The sequence below is a fragment of the Megascapheus bottae genome, chromosome 3 (genome assembly GCF_031878675.1).
Source record: "Megascapheus bottae isolate mThoBot1 chromosome 3, mThoBot2.hap1, whole genome shotgun sequence".
NCBI lineage: Eukaryota > Metazoa > Chordata > Mammalia > Rodentia > Geomyidae > Megascapheus > Megascapheus bottae.
Window position 1 is genome coordinate 17,144,255 of NC_143511.1, and position 9,207 is coordinate 17,153,461.

The 9,207-nt window shown below is 37.0% G+C and overlaps 1 pseudogene; it reads right to left on the minus strand.

Moving 5' to 3' along the window:
* Nucleotides 1-237: 237 nt before the first annotated feature.
* Nucleotides 238-8,860, minus strand: LOC150065010 (10 kDa heat shock protein, mitochondrial-like; annotated as a pseudogene).
* Nucleotides 8,861-9,207: the final 347 nt, after the last annotated feature.

Here is a 9,207-nt window from a genome sequence, read left to right on the forward strand (position 1 = left end):
GCTACCTTCAAGCATAACTACATTTTGTCTTTCAATTTGTATCCCATTCCTAAGATAGTTCATTTTGAAATGCTACAACATGCTAAGAAAAAAGTCTTTGACCTGAAACATTTTTTTCTTTTTTTAGTTACCATTAATTTATTATAAAAGTGAGATATAGAAATTATTTACATGATGAAAGATCTCAGAACTTGCATGGAATGGGTAGCTTCACATGATGCCATTTCAGGGATGTATTCACTCTACATTCTTTCCAAGAATGTCACCATCCCTAAATAAGAAATAATCCTTGTCATCTAGAACTACTTTGGCGCCTCCATACTCTAGGAGAAGAACTTTATTGCCACTTTCATACTCACTGGCTCAATGTCTCCACCATTTCCTTTAGAGTCCGATCCCAAAGCCATTACTGTGGCTTGCAATACTTTTCCTTAAGAGTTTTCTGGAAGCTGGCCCAGGAGTTTGGTCTAGTGGTAGAGGGCTTGCCTAGCATGCACAAAGGTCTGGGTTTGATTGCTTGGTACCACATACATAGAAAAAAGCTGGAAGTGGTGCTGAGGCTCAAGTGGTAGAGCTCTAGCCTTGAAAAAGTCCAAAGATAGTGCTCAGGCCCTGAGCTCAAGCCCAGAACTGGCAAAAAAAAAAAAGACTTTTCTGGAAGCATAATACTTTGGTTACGGTTTCAACTGTACTCGTTTCGACCAACACTTGGCCAAACAGAAGAAACTTTCTAAAAGCTTATCCAGCCACAACTCCTATAGTCCCTCCTCGGGCTCTGCTCTCAGGCCAACTCTGCAAAGAGACACCTATCCACCTGAAACATTTCTGATCCTAAGCATTTCTATGGAGATTTTTAGCAGTCATGAAATCTACCATTACCTTGAACAATATAAAAACAAAAGCCAAGAGACTGCTAGCCAGAAAATTAGAGAATAAAATTGACAAAGAAAGCAGGATTGGTCTTATCAGTTTTCCATTCCCATAACAAAAATGCCTAAATTGATTAGCTTATAATAAGAAGCATAGGTTTCAGTCAACTGTAGGTTGGCTTCCTGGCTTTCCAGCTGGTGGCAAGGCAGCACATGGTGATGAAGCATGTAGCAGATGAAATAACTAACCTTAATGTAGGGAAGTGAAAGTGAGAGAGGAAGGTATTGGGTACTGCAGTCTCTACTGGTGACCCCCCACCCCCAGGCCATGAGGCTTCAATAAATACTACCTCCTGATAATGCCACTGGGGAAACAAAGCCTCTTTCATATGTGCCTTTGGTGAGCCTTAAAGATACAATTTATATCAGAATCACTTAAAGGTCACTGCTTCATTACTTCTTTTTTTTGTAGACTTTTCAGATTTCTCAAGCCTTACAGGATGGGTCTTGGCCTACAAAGACTCAAATGGGAGACTTTGAAGATAATTATTATGTAGAGCATAAACAACAGCCACCCTTTGGTTTTGGAAAAGGTAAGATAAAAATGTAGCCACTTTAGCTCTTTGAGATAAAATCATTAAATTTCATTGTTTCAGAGATCCTATATTCTACTGCCAAACTAATCTGGGAGAATTCCAGTGTGATTTAAGAGATAATCCATCAAAGTTTTTTTTTTCCTTTTTTGCCTCTAGTATATTTTGTGTGCTACAGACAGGGTAGCATTACTAATGGAATAGTGATCTATTTAGTAATTATTTATTATCAAGCCAGTGAGTGAAAGGATTCACAGCGTCTCAGTGACATGAGAAATTCTAGCTTTATTTTGCTGTACACCTAGGCAAGGTAAGTGCCTGCTTTCTAGCGTTTATTAAAGAGTTAGGTATTGGCCAAACTGGCAACCCAAATTAGGACTCCTGACAAATGCATGACCCTATGCTTTATGCCAATATGCCCATGACAAAATACAAGTGTTTTTTAAGGACTTCAGTTGGTAGTTATCCATGCCTCTATTTAATTCTAACTATTAGTAGGCAAAAAGCTCGATATGTGCTAGAATTAGAGAATAAAACGCAAAATGAAAATTAGCTATAACTTTTAACTCTAATAAATATTTATATATAAATATGTGTTGAGGCATGTTTGTGTGTTTGTGGCTGTATGTATATGTATGTATACATTGCTATGTCAACAGTTCTGCATTTAAATTTCTATCATACATATTTGCCTATAACATGAATTTCTTACTCTCATATCGAGTCTGACAGCTTACATGGACCTTTGCTCAATATTTCAGTTAGGAAACATTACTGGGCAAAAGCTTGAAGTTTCAAAAGAAACTTAAATGATTGTGTTCTTTTGTTAAACATTCATTCTTCAAATTGTCATTTGAAAATAAACAAATATCACACCAAAATCTGGAGAATAAGGAAAATGACTAATAAATAATTTTAAAAAATGCTGTTTTGAGTCAAACAAATTGACTGTCATAGGAGGCCAATTGAAGAGTTTTAAAAATATTGTGGAAGGGGCTGGGAGTTTGGCCTAATGGTAGAGTGCTTGCCTAGCATGCACGGAGGCCTGGGTTCGAGTCCTCAGTACCACATGTATAGAAAAAAGCTGGAAATGGTGCTGTGGTTCAAGTGGTAGAGCTCTAGCCTTGAAAAAAGCCCAACGGCAGTGCTTAGGCCCTATGTTCAAACCCCAAGACTGGCAAAATACAAAAAACAAAAAAACATTGTGGAGAACAGAAGCACCTTCCAAATAAATATATGTGTATATATAATGTTTACTTGAAAAAAATAACAGTCACTTCAGTGCTTCAGTTTTGCTGTGAAACTGAAAACCCTTTGCTGATGTCCCCGATTTCTGTGTATACTTACACTAATACATAAGGCTAAAGGGCAAGAAACTAATGGAAATAGCTATCTTTATTCCCATTTTGCATAGGAAATCAGGTATACTGCATCAATTATGACATCCTCTCCTAACCAATAAAAAGCAATAGCAAGCAAAGGAAAGAAGGAAAGATGGTAGAGACAAAGTAAAGAGAAAGGGTAACTAAGAAGAACAAAAAGGAGGAAGAGAGAGGGAAAGAAAGAGAAAACCAACAGGAAAGTAAGGATAGAAATGAGATGAGAGAAAGCTGAAGAAGAGGGAAGGAAGGCAGGAAGGAAGACAGATGGCATTCCAAATTCTTATATGGTAGTGACAAAGCCAATACTTTGAGATAAATTCATGAAGTAATTTGGAAATTTAGTGCATACTAATGTAATATATTTCTAGTACTAAAATTTTAAGACAATGCTTGCTTTATTATTTCCAATACTCTAGAACTCTGGTTATAATACAGTTTGGAGAGACATTAGAAATGATGAAGCAGATAGACACAACTACGCATTAGAAGTTAGCTGTTGATAGGTTCCAGAGAAAAACTTTTGAAAACAGCCCACTAATGTAGTTAGCCTATAGCCACAGGTCTTCAAAAGAAGAGAAGATCCAGGTTGCCAGGCAATGAATAAGATTTCAGAATCTATGATCCTTAGAGATGTAGCACTCTGGACAGAAAGGGAATGTCAGGCCCTTTGTGATTATGCTGCTTATCTTCTAAGAAGATGAGATATCATGCCTATTGAGTCTACCACCCTCAGCAGAAAATGTCACAACATGCCTGTTTTAAATTGTAACTTAATATAAGGCTTGATAGAAAACTGAATTTAGGAATGGATTTCTTTTTACAGATCTGAAAAATCCAATCACTACTTTCAAAAAATTTATACCACTATCATTTGAGTAAATATCTTTAAAAATATGCACTCATATACACATGCATATTGTCTTATGTTTTGCAAGTGCATGAACCACTTGAACTTTGATCCTAGCTCTAAACCATAGTTTTAAAAATCCTTCCAATAGTGTTTGGATTGCTACAAAATAACTTGGGCATTTAATAAAAATTAAAACAGTAGATGTTGAGGGGCCGGGAGTTTGGCCTAGTGGTAGAGTGCTTGCCTAGCATGCACGAAGACCCGGGTTCAATTCCTTGGTACCCCACATACATAGCAAAAAGCCGGAAGTGGTGCTGAGGCTCAAGTGGTAGAGCTCTAGCCTTGAGAAAGTCCAAGGACAGTGCTCAGGCCCTGAGCTCAAGCCCAGGACTGGCAAAAAAAACCGTAGATGTTGAAAGGATTGCTTTCAACATCATTTACATAAAAAATGGAAAAAGATGAAAAAGATAGCAGTAATATACTCCTAAGAAAAATGACCCTACTTCAAAGTTACCAGAATTCAAGGGAGGAAGGTACATAATATCAATATTAGAGAGGATTTGTTTTGTAAGTAGGCATAGAGTTATACATTTTATATTTTAGATATTTATGTATTTATTTGTATATTTTATAAAATGACACCATAAACCAAGGTTTTCTTTTTGGAGGTCTATATTTTGAGAGCAATTAACACAGAAAGAGATCAATAAAAAAGAAGTTTGGGTTTTATACAAGTGAGAAAACAAACCAAAACAAAAATCAGAAAGGAGGAAAGTCTAGATGAGGAATTGATCCAAAATTAGGCGGGAGGGTGGTGAGGCCATAACCTAAGGAATGCAGACAGCCTTGGAGGTTAGAGAAGACAAGGAACCAGCTTATCCCCCTGAAACCTCCAAAAAGAATGAGGCACTGTCAATCTACTTTGAAATTCTGACCTAACCAACAGTTAGAGACTCAATCTGGGTTGTCTTAAGCCAGTAAATATTTGGTGTAGCAGCAACTGGAATAGTGATACATTTATTTGGGTAGGGAAAAATGCTTTTTAATGAAATTTACACAAAATCAGAAATGCTATCCAAACAGGTGTTTTCTCAACTCAGAAATGACTTGTACCAACAAAATGAATCATTATTTAGTCTTCTTGTTTTCTAGGATTTCCTTTTTTTTGTATCACTTAACAATTACACACACACACACACACACACACACACACACACACACGGAAGAATGATTGTCCTTTCTTGTACCTCTACTATATGGGTTTTTTTTTCACATTTGTTTATATAAACCTGATGGAAGCATTATTTCCAATGTAGAGCTAGAAAAATATAATATTCAACATATATTATAATATGTGTAAATTTATAATCTCTCTAGAGTACAAATATACAGGAGACAGATAAGATAGGTGGCAAACAGACAGACAGGTAGATATTCAGGCTGATACACGGAAGAGGACTGGGGAAAACACAGAGTTTTACAGATAGACTTTAATGTTACCCAAAGTTTCAAAGTAGAGTTTTGGCCTAGATAGTTATTAGGGGAAAAATAATCTTGTGGCACTCCATCTAAACTTCTAGTTTCTTCCTCTATAAAATACAACAATAGATGTCTCTCATAAAGAATCCCCAAGAAATAGGACTGAATACTGTGACTCTGAAGAGCTCTTTAAATGTTGATTCAACACTCTGTGGTCTACTTTGGATCCCCAAACCAATTTGTGACTCATTGAACACTAAGAGGTAATCTGCTCTGAAGGAGAAAAGGAGACGTAAATCAGGTGGCAACCAGTGACTCCAAAGAGAATTGAACATATTCTTTGTCCAAATGAACAGAAGATGTTGGTATGAATTGTGTGTTCTCAATGAAAAGTGGAGGCAGCTGAAGCTGTGTAGAAGGGGCTGGGTATAATGTAAGGGAACCTTCAGGAACAGCAGCTCCCCAGTTCATCTTGGCTAAGTGTCTTAAGTTAGGTCATCAAGATGAATGAGGTCACCTAGATATACTTTAGACAACTGCAAAGCAGAACAATATGAAGAGAGACTGGCTTAAAACCTCAACACAACTCCACAGCCAATGGCAGCTGGAAACTCTTAGGAGCTAAATTTGAAGGAGAGAGCTTTCTGACATCAAAGGCATCAGTTTGACAAATGAAAATCCAATTGGATGGATTTTAATGCTAACAGCTGGGCATCATGCAACCTTAAGAGGCAAATTTCCTGAACTGTGCCAAACAGATTTCTTAGAATCCCACACACCTCCCAAGGAGATCCTTTAATGGATATAAATATATATATATTTTTTTTAATTTCCAAATGTTTTCCATTACAAACAATGGTGAGGAAACGATGGTACACTGAATAGGCTGCACAACAATCCTTGGAATGATTTAATGCTATAGTTCATTTGGTACTGAGATGCTTTCTTCTGTTCTTGCCATGTTCTCTTTCCTTTCTATCTCCATTCTCTCCTTTTAATGTATCTGAATGTGGGGTAATTAATTTGAAGAGTAAAATTTTTCCTGCTGGAAGAGTTCTGGTGCTGCAAATATTCTGCGCAAGCCAGGACTCCCTGACATCTTGTTTTGAGTACAAATGATAGGTAATTTTGTTTCGCAACATGTGCCTGGCAACTGGCCTCTCTATGAAATGCATTAAAAAATAATATCGAGATATGTTGGCTGTAGTTTAGACCAGAAGCTCTATAGCTCATTTGCTGATGGTGATATCAGTCTCTAGTAAATAAAAGAACAAAAGTTTAGCATCAGTGGTTTTTTTTTCCTCTGCTCAAGTGCAACTGTGTGTTATATTTTCTATATAGTGATCGACTTTAACTCTGCTATCGGTGGTAATTTGTTTGAATCAGAATGAAAATATCAAGTTTACAGGATTAAGATTATTGCAAAAAAAAGAAAAAATGTTATTGTGTAGGTCTCATTGCCTTATTTCTTCTACTATCTTATCTTATAATTCTTTAAAATGCTTATCCGAGAAGCACAGAAACTGCTTCTTCACATTGCTCTTCATGTATTTCTAGGAATTAGAAAACTATAGGATGTCTAGCAGGCATGGGATATATATTTGATATGTTAATGGGTAATATAAGAAATCTAAAAATGAGTTTAGATATGATTAAGTTAAAAAAGGGAGATAAGACATGCTTTGTTTTATTAAGTCACCATTATCTGTTTAAGTTACTTCATGCTTCAGGATTTGCAGAGCAAATAGAAAGCCAAAAAAACTGAATTCAAGATTAATTTGTGTGTTCAAAGTAGACAAAGCAGAAACAAATGTCCACTGGCTGTTGGGTATCATTTCATCGAGTCTGTTTGCTTCATTTCCAAATCTATGCAATGATGTCTAAGTAGCATGTAAGAGATTTTAAGCGAATACACCACTTATCATGCTTTGCTAGTGGATCAGTGAATGATTTCATTGACCTAAAGCTTTGTTCTTGTTCTTGTGCCTGCCTACATTATTCTATTGATAGGCTGAGGGAAGATGTGCAGGTGAGAGCTAACGGGCTCAGCAGATATTAAACCTGTTTTCATTCTGTTGCTGACCTGCAACTCACGCTGTTTTCAAGTGTTTGGGTTTTCATTTGAAGGTATATTTTGTTGACATAAAAAGCTATTTATGGCCAGACCTGATTTGAGACAAAGGTTGCTCTGAACACACACACACACACACACACACACACACACACACACGCGCGCACACACACACACTTGCAAATCTGCTAAGTAGAAAATGATGTACAAATTCTTGTATGTAATAGGAGAATGAAACTCTAGCAAACATATGGAAATGGATTTTACTTATCACCATACTGGGGTGAACAAATTCAAGTCTTTCTAGATCTGAATAGCCTTCTAAAGAGTAAAAAATATAGCTGGATGTGGTGACTCACACCTGTAATCCTAGCTACTCAGTAGGCTGGGATCTGAGGATCTCAGTTCAAATCCAGCCTGGGCATTAAAGTCCCAGAGATTCTTATCTCCAATTAACCACTAGAAAATCAGAAGTGGCGTTGTGGCTCCAGGGGTAGGGCAGTAGCCTTGAGCTATCTCTTAAAGGACAGCACCTGGGCCCAGATTTCAAGCACCACAACTGACAAAATAAAGTGTTAAAAAATAACAAAACACTCAAGACAGAACTTTTCAAATGTACTTATGCAACACATATGATGCAGTTATTTTGTGGACTATCATTCCATGTGTATGTACATAAATGAATGTATGGACATCTTAGACAATGTCAAAACTTTACCTGCATTATGGATTATACTTGATAAAAGCTGATATGGTTTTCAAAAAAATCCTAGAGAGAAAAACAGAATATTTTTTGAATATCAGATAACTCGCTAGCATTACCAAAGAGTGAAATAAACACAATGCGACTGAAGTCCTAGATTTTTCAAAGACATATGAAAAGTGCTGTGTATAGAAGCAAATCTTTGCATTCATTCAATGAAATTACCATTCTCCAAATAGTAAATGAGCTCATACAATGCCAAGAAAACCTTTGTTGGTATAGATTTAATTTTAAGATGCTTAGATGGTTAGACTCATTATTTTCAGTTCATAAAAGTTGCATTTTCTTTCACTTACCAAAGCCTTCCTGTTCCTTTCCACTTTTGACTGTTAAGAAAAAAGAGAAAAAACCCAAAATTCAGAATTCACTATTATGAGCTCAGTACACATTTGAGATTGGTCCAAATTAAGCAAACCTATGTAATTGGGATGAGATTTTTGCCATCTTCCATTCTTCAGTGTCTTTCTATTTTTGTCCCTCAACCATTAGAAAAAATCAATCTATATGAGGACATGAGGGAAGCTGGCTCATCCTAGGACAAGAACATTTAGTCTAAATAATATGGAGTACAACATTAGACTTTAGATAGTGTGGAAAAGAAGATGAAATGTAAAAATAACTACACAAAGCAAGGGAGAAAATTGTCCATCAAAAGCAGCTGGAAATCAGCTCCAGTCATTTGTGGGTTGTTCTGATTTTGCAGGAAGAGTTTTCTCAGCAGTGAGGCGTTTGCTACGTAGTTAGCGATGGAAGGCAGAGAGGTTAAAACAGCTCATCGCTTTATCAGGATTACCGAGGGTATGAGGGAGGCCTTAATGGTCTGGCAGTCCTTTTTGTCACAATTTAATGGCATATCGATCTTGCAGAGTGAACAATCATGACCTTCAACTGTTTACAGATGCTTTGGAGGGAAAAGGCTTAAGGAGCTTATTCCAGGAGAGCTGAGAAGGTTCAGTTCTGACCAGTCAAGTTGGGGAAACCAAACAGCAATCAAAACACCCCAGTTTGGGGGCAACTTTCCACTGGAGGAGGGGGGGAGGGGGGAGTGCCACTTACAACTGGGATATGACAAGTGCTTCAAAAAAGCCAGTGGTATTACAGCCAATCAATAAATCAACCAGAAGTGTCATTAACCCAGAGAGAGGGGAGATGAGGGATGTGTGTGTATCCACACACACACACACACACACACACACACAC